The sequence below is a fragment of the Electrophorus electricus genome, chromosome 25 (assembly GCF_041902795.1).
Source record: "Electrophorus electricus isolate QZ-2024a chromosome 25, ASM4190279v1, whole genome shotgun sequence".
Taxonomy (NCBI): Eukaryota; Metazoa; Chordata; class Actinopteri; order Gymnotiformes; family Gymnotidae; genus Electrophorus; species Electrophorus electricus.
In genome coordinates, this window is record NC_137521.1 from 11602131 (window position 1) to 11616051 (window position 13921).

At 36.5% G+C, this 13921-nt stretch overlaps 1 long non-coding RNA gene across 1 annotated transcript; it reads right to left on the reverse strand.

Annotated features, from left to right (window-relative positions):
* LOC145653714 (uncharacterized) lies at nt 1-496 on the reverse strand. The gene is made up of 3 exons (XR_014119873.1): nt 452-496; nt 262-315; nt 1-90 (listed from the first exon to the last, which is right to left on the reverse strand). It is a non-coding gene; the product is annotated as an uncharacterized LOC145653714 (long non-coding RNA).
* Between the last annotated feature and the right edge of the window lie 13425 nt (nt 497-13921).

Consider the following 13921-nt stretch of genomic DNA (forward strand, 5'->3'; position numbering starts at 1 on the left):
AATGGGTCCTATTGATCCAGTTTCACCTTGAACACCAGACTGACCCCTATGACCTCTGAATCCATGCTTACCAGGGAGACCAGGTGACCCCTGGTAAAACACACACAAGATTAAATTGAGATTAGTCATATATTATGAAGAAGGCAAAGTCAATTCTCTTACTGATTTGGATTTCTAAAAAGTAATTTTAAAAGGACGACATACTGATTTCTGCAACAGTTTCATGAATTAATCCTAAACAACTATCTCAAATGAACTCACTTGATCTCCTTTCTGACCAGGATCACCTTTATCACCACTGTGTGCTTTAAGACCCTAAATAAGAGAAACAGAAACATAAAGACAGAAATACAAAGACTTTTAAAACAGCAAAATGATTGTAAAAACAGCTACAATAGTAAGTTATGCTAAAACAGCTATTTAAAGGAACTATGTTAAAAAAATATCTTACTGGATCACCTGAGGGTCCAGGGTCCCCTGCCCTGCCAGTGGCACCCTGCAATGACATTCAAGCAGCAGATCAGGTCAATAACCTTGACTTCAGACTGCTTTACAAAGCTTAGATCTTGCAATTAGTTAAAACTCTATAAATTGCAACTAGTTAAAACTGAATCTAAGACACATGTTATCAGTTGTTCTGACTCTTCATATAAAATGCACTGAAGACTTACTGCAAGACCTGGCAAACCAGGCTCCCCTATGTCTCCTTCAACTCCTGTTTCTCCCTGTGGCAATTACACAAATACATCCAATGAACAATGCCAGCTGTGTTATGAAATTAAGATAAAGCACTTTCATTGAATCATTTTGCTATAGAGTGGAGACTATATGGAATAGCCCTACATGTGATTTTTATTTAAACACACTTTTCTTTAGGAAAAACCCTCTCAACTGATTAAAATGTACACTCCTAAATATACTGTATACAACAGCCCATATTTGACCCCAGGCACAGCCCAAATTGCTGGTACTGTGAAAAACAAAACAATGAGAGCAGAGTAACAGAAATTGTTGATGTTCATGTCTAACAGTATCCCAGAAAAGTTAGTTTGCTCTGCACGTTTCACTTCAGTTTCTCAAAGCTTAGACAATATCAAGAATGCTTTGCTAAGCATTTGACACTGAAAAGACAGGCATCACAACCCCGATCTCAGGCTGTAGGTAGCCATGCTAGCTGTGTGATTCGATCCACATTTTTCAATTGATGCTAGATCATTTTATATTGAAAAAGTTAGATTGAACTAGCTAACAACTTTAGATAATTTACTTTGTGGTGTTGTTGAGATTGAAAGCAAATAGATATCTAGTGTAGGTAATGCTAGCTACTAGCAAGCTCCAAGTAACTGTCTAGCTCATTAAACAGTAAGATGTCCTAGCTAGCTTATTTACATAAAACTTCATTTTATTTTTCTGCCTGTGTCCCAGTCAGAGAAATAGCCTGTATTGTCATATAAATCTACAATATAAAATATATCTTTGTCAATGCCTTTGTTAGGTAAATTTTTAACATATACAGTAATTACTCAACAAGACATAACTTGGAAGCTAGCTAGATCAGTTAGCTTTCTAGCTAACATGTGACTACTTGACAAGACATCTAGTTAGTATATTATAATCAGTTTTGTTTGAGAACTGAAATATCCTTCAATGCAAGCTCAAACAAATAGCTACAGTTGTATGCCTAAACATGTCGTGGTTTTAATTTACTTTGTGTTGTTGTCAACAAGTAAAGAGCAAGTAATGTTAGCTAACATAGGTACTAGCTAGCCAGTTCCGCTAGTTCAATTACTTAGAGATATCCAATCTAGGCCTATTGCTATCCAAAGCACTTCTTCTAGCTAAAGTTAGCTTCTCCACCAGTGAAATGGAAATGACTGTAATTTGACAAGATATCTAGTCAGTTTGTTATGAGTTTTGAAGAACATAACAATCACATCCATTTTATTTGCTACTGAAACTTAGCTGGGGAAAGTTCAAAGTTTTTCCTAACAAAAGCGAAGACTCCTATATTCCATCCTGGTACAAAGCATAGGGTTCACACTGGCTTGTGTGACGGGTTCACACTGGAAGGCATCTGTGTTTCTTTCTTCAAATGTTTATTGAGTAATTCCATGCTGGTTACTGTGTCCACAACCACATGCAATAATTCAGGCTGATGGTTCCTATATTTACTGGCACTTGTCAAGTTTGAAAACTGAAACTAAATGTCAGCTCTGATTTTAGAAGAAGAGTGAGACACAGACCAGGACTGTTCCAAAGTTCTTGCTTACCTTGAAGAACTAGGCCCCCCAAATGAAACAGCCAATTGTCCTTTACTAAAGACAAGCTTCAAGAATGGATGTGGGTCTCCATAATCTCTGTCTGTGGTTTAATGTAAGGGATTTCTGTAGATATGTTTTGGAATTAGAACTGTTGACCACCTACACAATCTCCTTTAGGACCTGCAGGCCCATCCATGCCTGGTTTGCCCTAAAATGAATTATAAAAAATTCAGTTATTAAATATCAGCCATTCTGTCTATGGACAGAGCAAAACAGAGAACAACATATTCAGTATGGGTGTTAATCAAGTGCTTTTTTCCTTGGTATAATGTGAATGATACAGCATGAACTGAGGACCTTCAAGACTCACATAGGTCTAACCTTAAACCAAGTAAATCATCCACTGTGCTTTCTGTATAGACATGTACATGCAGATTGGAAGCAAATATTTTAGGGAAGTGAATGTGATAATGAGAAGTACGGAAAGAATAAAGATATACTCAGTTTTGCAGTTGAGCAACAGTTTGATATACCTTCTGGCCAGGATCTCCAGAAAAGCCCCTAGCGCCATCCAGACCAGGCTCTCCCTGTAACATAACAGAACAGCACCGCTTTAAAATAGCTGTTAAAATATAACCTTAGTTGGAGCATATCTAGACCTGTTCATCCAAACTCTTATCACACATTAACATGCACACTGAATGTACCATAATAAAATGAACGAAACAATACAAGCTGTACCGAAGTTAAAAATGGGTATATATTCACTGGCTACTTTATTAGTAACACATATACATTTGCTCATTCATATAATTAACCAACTAAACTAATTATGTTGCAGCAAGGCATACAGTTATGCAGACATGTGCCAATCAATGTTCATTGATGGGAATAGGGAAAACCTGTGGCATGATTGGAGACACCAGAGGCAGTAGTATTTTAGAAAAAAAAAAAATCTCCTGGAATTTTTATGTAGAGCAGTCTCATACACAGCTTAATGTTCAACACTGCTACAACAGTCAAAGACTGCACTGAGTTCCACTCCAGTCAGCGTAGAACAGTAATCCGAGGCTACGGTAGACATTGAAACTGGAGAGTTTTGAAAAAAATGCCTGATCTGACCAATTGGATTACTTCCGTTACTCACAGATGATAGGGTTGCAATTTGTCTTAAACTACATGAATCCATGGTCCCAGTCTTCTTTGTGTCAGAGTTCTGGTGGTGTAATGGTGTGGGGAATACTTTTGTACATATTGTGACCCCTTATTACAGTTGAGCACCATTTCAATCCACAGTCTATGTGAATATTTTTGCCAACTATGTACATCCATTTATGGCTGTTATACCATCTCAGAATATTTACTTCCAGCATGGAAACTGCTTCCATGACTATGTACAGTGCACTTCAGTGGATTCTCCATTCACCAGATCTGAATCACCTTTGGGATGTGGCAAAACAGGAGATTCCCAGCATGAATGTGCAGCTGATGAATCTCCATCAATCACATAATTCAATCATGTCAACATATCCAAAATATCAAAGGACTGCATCCAGCACCTTGTGGAGTCCAGGTCATGACGAGTGTAAATGGTTGTCCAAAATCATTGATTTTTAATCAGTGATTAGTGACTCTGTATTGTCCATCAGTCCTGCCTTTTTCATCCATTGGTAGGATTATCTTATGTCAGCCACCGCTGCTGTCTGTTAGTGGTACATTCCACCTCTGCTGTCTGTCGGTGGTGCATTCCATGGAGGAAACTTTTCCTGCCATGGCACCTCCTGCTTCCATGGTGACCACACTCCCCATCTGAGTAAGGCCCTCCCTCATCAGATCATTCTTGGGGGCCATTACTTGGATATATTCATAGGTGTTGGACAGTGGATCTTTGTAGGCTTTTGTATATCTTTGATCAAGTCTCATGATCACATCTCATGGAAGACAAGTATCGAGACTATTCTCTGTCCTGGCTCCTAGATGCTGGAATGAACTTCCATTTGCTCTCTGGACAGCAGAGTCCCTTGCAGTCTTCAAACGCAGAATGAAGACCCATCTATTCATGGAATATTTAAATGACCACTGACCCTGCTCCTATATTGGCTAACTGAAACGAGTACATATTGTAGAGTATGTAAATGACAAAGACAAGGCACTTCTGTAAGTCACTCTGGATAAGAGCGATATACATCCAGAGCGACTTACAAAAGTGCCTTGTCATATATATATATATATATATATATATATATATATATATATATATATATATATATATATATATATATATATATATATATATATATATATAAAGACTACAAAGTCTTTATATATATATATATATATATAAAACACTATATATATAAAGACTACAAAGTCTTTATATATTTGTCTATATATACATATATATATATATATATATATATATATAAACACTATATATATAAAGACTACAAAGTCTTTATATATGTCTATATATATATATATAAACACTATATATATAAAGACTACAAAGTCTTTATATATATGTCTATATATATATATATATATATAAAACACTATATATATAAAGACTACAAAGTCTTTATATATATGTCTATATATATATATATATATATATATAAAACACTATATATATATAAAGACTACAAAGTCTTTATATATTTGTCTATATATACATATATATATACATATATATATATATATATATATATATATATATATATATATATATATATATATATATATATATATAAAACTATATATATAAAGACTACAAAGTCTTTATATATATGTCTATATATATATATATATATATATATATATATATATATATATACATATATATATAAAACACTATATATATATAAAGACTACAAAGCACCTCTGTAAGTTGCTCTGGACAAGTTTGGCTACCATATGCTGTAAATGTAAAATATATATATAGTGTTTTACTGATGTTTATCCTCTTCCTCCTGCTTTTCTTTGTTTCTTAGCTCCTTCTATTCAAATTGATTATTTTGTTGATTTTATTCTTTATCGCTGTCAAAGAAGGGTGAGTTCACCTCTGAGTCTTGTTTCCCCCTCAAGGTTTCCTCCTCATGCTCTTAGGGAGTTTTTACTTGCTACTGTCACCTCGCTGGCTGCTTGGGCCCTGACATATATCATTGTTGACTGTTCTAAAAAGCACTATGTAAAGATAGTCATAGATGATGCCTAAAGGCAACAAGGATTTCTTTGTAGCCCACTTATCAACTTACAAATAAAACAGTGACTAACATCAAACTTCAGTACTTAACACACTTCAACACTTCAAAAATCAGGATACAGAGAGATCACATCACTTTTTAAGTAGCCTCCACTAATCCTAATCTCCTATAGACAAATTTAAAACATCACTACATTGGATAAACCAAGAGATAACGCTTGCTTATAGTATTGTTGAACACCACTGGACCATCAGAATTAAGGATTTGTTGTTTCCAGTGGCAAGGCATTTTAATGATTATGCACATTGCATTAATGGAATATCTGTTTGCATTGCCAATTGTTGCTATGGCAGCAATAAAGTCAGGAAACGTAAGGACTTAAGGATGTAAACTTAAGAATTTTGGAACGGCATAGAATTAATGTCATGATTTATACATTATACATACTGCTTTTACTTCCTAGAACTTCAGAAGCACTTTGTTTGCACAGCTGATGAAGGTCCTTTGTCCCTTATTTTCTGCAGATGTGGTGTCTAGCCAAGTTTTTAGCCAGTGTTCTTCATTCTGATCTATCTATGGAGAAATGCATTTGACAGAGACTACAAAGCACCTCTGTAAGTTGCTCTGGACAAGTTTGGCTACCATATGCTGTAAATGTAAAATTTATGGGGGGATAAATCTCATGGCTTAAAAAAATACATCTCAGCAGCTATGCTGTGTTCCGACAATATCACGACAACACTCAGTAAACAATAAAAGCCAAGTTGTCCTTGTGACAAAGCCCTGTCAAAAAAGGCAGGGAATTTAAGACTTATCTGAACAGGGTTAGAGTTAGGGTCTGAACAGAAGCATAGACACTGCTGCTTTTGATGTGGTTCTGTCTTGCAAGTGGTCTATGTAACTGAAATTATAATCACAAGGGAAATTTTCTGTGTGTAATGTTTGGCAAAAACAGAGATTGTATGGAAAGTTGTGATACCATAAGTGATGGTTCTGTAGCTAAAAGAGGAACAGAGAATGATTAAAAGAGACTGGTCTGTGAAAATTAAGCACACAGCAAAGCATTACCAACTTAAATCTGTGTTGACATGGTTGTTGACACACATTCCTCAGGATCCATTATTGTTGATGTATACAATGGTAGTTCAGTTTTACAGCCTGCATGTAGCCACTAGACAAATTAGTCATCCAAGTGTGACTTGTCAGTGTGTCCATTGTTGTGGAGACAGTAATACCTGTAGCTCTCCTCATTTCTGTGGGGTAAAATCAGGAGCTCCATTATCAAGCATAGTCTTGTTCACTGCTCTAGTCGACCACGGATGACAAACTAATAACACATAATAACTAAAGGTGCTTCAGTGTGGGGTGTGTGCGGGCTGTGGGAGTCAGAGCGGAATTGAAATATATTTGTGTACTGCCATCTAGAGCTTTAGCATGCAAGAAAACACTTATAATTTATGTAGTGAGGGCATATAAAAATAGGTTAAAGTACATATCTAGAAGATCCCGTTCTTCAATTGGCTGACACCTTTTTAGATAAACTCCAGAGGTCATATTGCATCCGTGTTGATTCATCTATAATTGGCCATTTGTTATGCAACTGTCAAATAAATCACAAGCATACAACCTCAGCAATGCTCCATATTAAAGAACAGAAAAATAGAAATGACTATGAGGATGTATATTTTTTTCATTATTTCAATTCTTTAGGAAGTTTTCATTAAAGATGACTATTTAAATGTTTAATTAACATTGGGTATAATATAACCATCATGACTAATCAGGTCCTTTGCGGATGCCATTTTCCCAAAATGGCTAACAACACTAATGAAACTGTGGAAAGCCAGCAACGTTAATCAGCAATTCATCTTAATACCAAATATCAAATAACATTTAATGAGGGATATTGCAACTGTCTGAGGTTTTGCCCTATTGTTGAGATATTTGCAGGCCATGACAGCAAAACCATTCACGGCTGAGAGCCCAAACGTTGCCTATTCTTATGGATCGTCTAGATCCATTTTATTGATAAGTGATCAGTACTGTTAGCTCATGAATACAGAACTGGGCACTTAATATTCTTCTCCAAGCATGTCCATGTTTTAAGCATGACATTTAAACCCAGGTTGCTGAATCCCACAAACCAGATATCAGAATTTGACTGTAACAATTTGGGAGAGAAAAACAATTCTGTAACATGGGCATTGCCCATTATCAACTGTTTATTAAAATGGCCATTGCTGGCAGGTACTATATCTGGCCAGCCACAAAACAGCCAGTTAAAACACTGGCTGTTAAAATAAATAAAAATAATAATAGTAAGAAGAGGAAGAAGAAGAAGAAGAAGAAGAAGAAGAAGAAGAAGAAGAAGAAGAAGAAGAAGAAGAAGAAGTGATCTGGAATATCAGTGTTCTTCATCAGCTGCATTTTCCAATTGCCAATGTATTTGTGAAATAAAGTAATAAAGTGTCATATCAATTTATTCACAAAATAGAGTTGGACGCCAAGGTGAAAAGAGATTAGAAAGAGACGTTTATTGCTACTAAAAATCTATTTTCTAGACTCACTAGTTTCTCCCTGAGGTCAATCAGAAAATTTGCTGAAGAAAATTCCCCTTTTGAAATGCGTCAAAACACTGAACACCTGGTGGCGGTTTACTGAGACTTAGGTTTGTGTCAAAACGTGGAGTGGCTCCTGGTCTGGTTAAGATCTCTGATGGTCAAATTATCTTAACTGTTAAGTCTGCATATTTCCACTAATTCAATATTGTTAGATACAGAATCTTTTATGACTGCTTTTTCATTACATCACAACTGGACTACTGTAATGGAATAATATTCTTCAGTAGGTTGAATATGTTTAAAATGTTAGGGTTTGCTGCTAGTGTTATCCATACAAAAGAACCAGAACATAAAAAGTATTCATTGGTTTCCTACCATGTACATTAAAGGTTTCTGCTAATCATTTATAAAGTATTGAATTGTCTTGGTCCTTATTACCTACTGAGTTCCTCCATCCAAAGTGTTCCTTCTCCTCAGTGTTCCTAGATTTAATCTGTCCTCCATGAGTGATACAGCTTTAATCTGGCCTCCATGAGTGTTACAGTTTTAATTTGGCCTCCATGGGTAATACAGTTTTAATCTGGCCTCCATGAGTGATACAGCTGTAATATGGCCTCCATGAGTGATACAGCACACTGGAGGTAATTATGTCAAAGTAAAATGTGCTTTTTCTGACACTCACTGGTTTTCCAAGTGGTCCTCTTGCTCCACTTTCACCAGGTTGTCCCTGTACAAAGAGTTGGTTTTGCTGAAAAAACTGTGAATTGGACCGTGTAGTATATATTAGATTGATGTTTGAGGTTTTCTTACAGGAGGCCCTTTGACACCAATCACTCCTTTAGCTCCTCTTGGTCCCATACGTCCCTGTAAGACAAGTTCTTAATATCAATATAAATATGATAATATAGAAATATAATAATAACTCTGTTAACTTACTGTTGGGCCTGGACCTCCTGTGGGACCAGGTATTCCCACCTCTCCCTACAGAACACACCAGCTTTTATAAGTTCAGAGAACTGTTAGGGTCAGTTTATTACTACTGTTACTGAAAGACTTGGTTCATAACTACTGTTATAAACAAACTGTGATCATAACTACTATTATTAACAGACTGTGATCATAACTACTATTATTAACAGACTGTGATCATAACTACTATTACTGAGAGACTGTGATCATAACTACTATTACTGACAGACTGTAACCATAACTACTCCTATTAACAGACTGATTTAATCACTATGGGTACTGATAGACTGTTTGAAATAAATCAAAAGTAGTATACAGGAGATCCTGCAGTTCCCATAAAACCAGGCTGTCCTCTAGGTCCAGGTGGTCCCTACAAATAAGCAGAACTCTTTTTAGAAAATGAAAATTTTAACTAAATCTTTCTTACTTTAAAGCATACATTTTTAATTTATGCTTAAAATTGATATTTTACTCACAATATAGCCGATCATTCCAGTCAGGCCGGGACGCCCTTTGTTTCCCTATAAAAAGTCCAGAAAGCGGTGAGAACTAAACCTCAGCAGGACAGATAGCAATGCAGTTCTGAAGATGGATAACGGTCTGGTTACCTTCTCTGCTTTCCTGCCTTTGTTACCTTGAGGACCTGGCTCTCCTGCATAACCCTGAGATCAAAAAATTATTATCTAAAGCATTTGGTTTAGCTCTTTGATATGGAATGTGCATGCAGAAATAAAGCATTTGTAGGAATACAAATGCCCATTCACATGCAGACTCAGACTGGGTTAGGGTCACGTGTTATGTAAATAAAACCTGGGCTTCTTACCCACTCACCCGGCTCCCCTTTACTACCCTCCTCTCCTCTATATCCTTGTGGACCCTGCAGACATGCACATACACATACACACAAACACATGTGCATACAGACATACCCAGATATATACACATACACCCATGCATACAAACACACAGACGCACACACACACACATGCAGACACATGCATGCACATACACACACAAATATACATATACACACACACACACACACACACACACACACACACACACACACACACACACACACACACACACACACACACACACACACCAAGTGTTAGTAATGTTCCTGGATGCCTGGATACTGGAAGAGTTCATACATATACTATACATGTTTAGATAAGGTAAAACTGAGTGTATGCATGTTTATTAAAGAGGCTTCATACTTTCTCCCCAGTTAAACCTGGCTGGCCCATTTCTAAGTCTTTCCCAGGTGTTCCATCTTGACCTGGTCTTCCTGGAGGCCCAGGTACTCCAGCAGACCCTATTCTTCCCTGATGCACAAATAAAACACATAAAATGATGATGATGATTAGACACTATATCATTTAACTTTGATGCACCATTACAATCATGTTACTGTCCGCAAAGATTCTATTCCGACACTTTACTGCTCAAATGACACCATTTTATTAAGAAGGGTACTGCCAACCTCTAAACATGACTTGGATGTTCTCAGTGGTTTTGTTTCTGCTACATGAAGAATGCATCCATTGTATTCAATGAGCTGGTAGTGAATGGCTGATAGTGAACGTGTTAATAGTGAATGTGCTGATAGTGAATGTGGTAGTAATTAGTGAATGTGGCTGTGACAATGCGCCAGTGTCATGAATGTGTTGATAGTGAATGTGCTGATGGTGAATGTGACTGTGACTGAATGTGTCAGTGTCATGAATGTACTGATAGTGAATATGCTGATGGTGAATGTGACTGTGACTGAATGTGTCAGTGTCATGAATGTGCTGATAGTGAATGTGCTGATGGTGAATGTGACTGTGACTGAATGTGTCAGTGTTATGAATGTGCTGATAGTGAATGTGCTGATGGTGAATGTGACTGTGACTGAATGTGTCAGTGTTATGAATGTGCTGATAGTGAATGTGCTGATGGTGAATGTGACTGTGACTGAATGCGCCAGTGTCATGAATGTGCTGATAGTGAATGTGCTGATGGTGAATGTGCTGATGGTGAATGTGACTGTGACTGAATGTGTCAGTGTCATGAATGTGCTTATTCTCCAGTTCTGGGCATTCCTGATTTGATTATTAGAGAAGGGTAGTAAACTAGGAAGGAAATTATAGGCCTGTATCTATTTTGAGTACCTTATCAAAGATAACTGAAGAAAAAAAAAAGATCTTATTTCTAAATTTCAATCTGGTTTTATAAAACCTCACTCTGCTGATACATGTTTATTAAACTGATTTTATTAGGAGTGAGACAGATAAAAGGCATTTGTGTGGCATGCAAAAGCTAGATTTGGAGAAGGCCTTTGACATGGTAGACCATGATATTTTGTTGACCAAGTTAAAAGCTATTGTTTCTAATGATATTGCTGTAAAATGGGTTGCGTCACATTTAAAAGGACAGAAACAATGTGGGAGGTACTCCCACATTGGTTGAGGTTCCCCAAGTAAGTACTTTCAGTCCACTGTTTTTCCTTTTGTATGCTGATTTAAAATCTGTATGTTCACAAAAAATTATTCTGTATATAGATGCTTCTGCTATATTATTCTCCTATAAAGACAGGAGTATTGTGGAACGTACATTGAGTGAAGAACTTTGAGAGTTAGTAGGTGGATGTCTGAGAATATGTTTCACTTCATTTTTGGAAAACAGAATCAAATTTGTTTGGTATAAGCATAATTTTTTAAAATATACGTTTGTGGAGTGTGGTCTTTTTGAGACATTGTGCCGGGAAGCTAAGAATTTGTTTGGTTAAAATTTTTGTTTGTGAACCAACTGTTTTGGTGTTTGAAATAAGTTAACCAAAGTGTCTGGTCTACAAAAGCAGTGAATTATATGAATGAAGTAGCATAGAAATGTGTAATAAATGTCTAAAATAACAGTTTGTACAATTGTTTACTGAGTAAAGGTGTTGTTTGTCACTCTACTGTCACCAAATCTTAGATGGACCGAAATAAAATGTGACTGAACAAAGTTTATATTACGTGTCAAGTTCATGTGTGCAAGTGAAACATGAGTATTACAACTATAACCAAAAAATGGCAAAACAGAAAAGTCTCAGCTGCACAGAACAGTACTCATTATGGCCTAAACATATCCATTCATCTATACTATACTTTCTTACTTTCACACAAAAAAACTAACAATTTAAACATTTACTAATGGACAGCCAATTTTGTCAAACAAAAGTCATGACTATTGTATAACAAATCAATTTCACAAATTTTGTGCAGAAGCAGCCTTTAGCTAGTAGCAGACATTGTGCCTAAATGTGACTGCAGCTATCCAAGTCCACTATTATAGCGATATTGTAAAATAACATTAATTTAGCCATTGATTCTGTTTTACTGAATTGTTATATACAGGGATCTGTATTATGGTGCCATGCTTGCTGCATTTCATCTCCTTCTTATCATAGGATTTATTTATTTATAGGGACCACAATGGAAGTAAGTCTTTGGATTTCTTTGTGTTATCCCTGACTGTTTTCATTTTTATCAGAGGCACCACTGCATCTTATGAAGTGTGGGAATCCTGTATTGAAAATACAAAATTGTCTAAAAAAATTAATCATCCCAGTGGTTAGTGCTGGACTAGTGTTGAGCAAGTTATACCCTTTAGCACCAGCAAAATAGCAGCTCAGTGTAATGACAACCTATTTAACAATTTATTTAAGTGTAACCATTTTATTTAAGTTCATATTTTATATAGCAACTATCAAGCTTGTGATTTGTGTTTAGCTAATCTGGTCCAAAGCACATATGACATTGCTGTGACATTATTGCAGACTTGTTTTTATTACTGTAAGCAACATAGTTAACCATGTTCGGACACATCTACATAACTAGTTAAAGCTATGATTTGATTGGTATCAATTGCATGCCATTAAATAAGTAGCAGCACTTTGCAAAATTAAAATCATGATTATAAAATATCTTTCACACCTTTTCACACCACAATAAATGTTGCTCAGCTCAGGTCATATGTCCTGCTTTGTCTTGCTCAGTGTTCCAGGAATAGTATCCATGAGATCAGGTTGAACCAGCTCAGTAGGGGTCATGACACCAGTAGTGAATATAAGACTGCGTGTTTATATGCTGATAATGAATTGGTCTGTCTAAATCTCTGGTCTTCTCAGCATTTGCAGACTCATGGATTGAAATTGCACATTGCAGAAAAAGTCCTCAAAGCCGAAGGGCTCTAATTATGCTGTTTGTATAGGTCATAAGGCGGGAGAGGCACGTCTTTTGTGAACCTCCCGAGAGTCTGCTTGGGAAGCAGGTTTCAGCAGATCTTGTGATGGCTGTGCACAGCAACAGGGTTGAATGTGGCTGTGAGTCAACTGCCAAATTTAAACGACTGTACTGTGGACCTGTGGACTCTTGTGTCACAGAGCTTGGCCTTACATTCAATAATGTGAAGTGACACGGCCATCGTCATCATCAAATGTGTGAGGCTGCAGGACTGTAAGTATGTAAAAGGAAAAGGGACCTTCAGCTTGCTTCATTTCCATGGTTAACATCAAGGCCGTGTATGATACCAGAAGCAAGATGAACACAGCTAACACTGTTGCTGTTGTTTACATTATTGTGCTTTTGATTACAACTGCTGAGGCTCAGAGGATTTTATTACCTAATCCTGTTGTTCAGACCTTCCAGGGTTATGCAAGTGATAGTGTCATAGCCAGTGGACCGATTGTTATCAAATTTACATTAAAACAGTTACAGTTCAACACACCATCCCTTTTCATACATGCTAATTAAATTTAAATAAAAATCTGTGATCAAAATCATTTGTCATTCATTTGTGTTGTCACATCCGTAACTGTCTGCTGAAGCCTGCATCCCAAATAGACTCTCTGGAAGTTTGCGAAAAGTGTGCATTACCCCCTTACAGCCCAGATGAGCGG